This window comes from Myotis davidii, unplaced genomic scaffold (assembly GCF_000327345.1).
Source record: "Myotis davidii unplaced genomic scaffold, ASM32734v1 scaffold845, whole genome shotgun sequence".
Taxonomy (NCBI): Eukaryota; Metazoa; Chordata; class Mammalia; order Chiroptera; family Vespertilionidae; genus Myotis; species Myotis davidii.
The window spans coordinates 1,176,260-1,176,549 of record NW_006296223.1 but is presented as its reverse complement, the minus strand read 5'-3'; the positions used below and the strand labels follow the sequence as shown (position 1 = coordinate 1,176,549).

Genomic DNA, 290 nt, shown 5'->3' with positions numbered 1-290 from the left:
CACGTGGAACCCCAGGCCGGGTCCCGACCGCCTCGTGCCTGCTCCTCGGCGAAGGGGGCGCGGGGACAGCCTCCACCGATGCCCGGGACTGGGAAGCTGGGGCGCAGTGGGGGTGACTGTGAGTGATGCCCCCCTACTGTCGCTTTTTCCTCTTTCGTAATCCACAACCTCTGCAGCAGCGCCAGGAAATTATCTCACAAAACGAGGCAACGCGAGAGATCCCAGGCCTGGCCCGGGGTCCAGGGGACCCCCCTCCGCCGCATTGCTGGTGACAAGGCTGCCTCCTGTGT

At 65.9% G+C, this 290-nt stretch overlaps 1 protein-coding gene across 1 annotated transcript in view; it reads right to left on the bottom strand.

Moving 5' to 3' along the window:
* The window catches only part of MOV10L1 (Mov10 RISC complex RNA helicase like 1), a 33,922-nt gene that overhangs the window by 31,924 nt on the left and 1,708 nt on the right, over window positions 1–290 (bottom strand). The gene's annotated exons all lie outside the window — the stretch shown is intronic.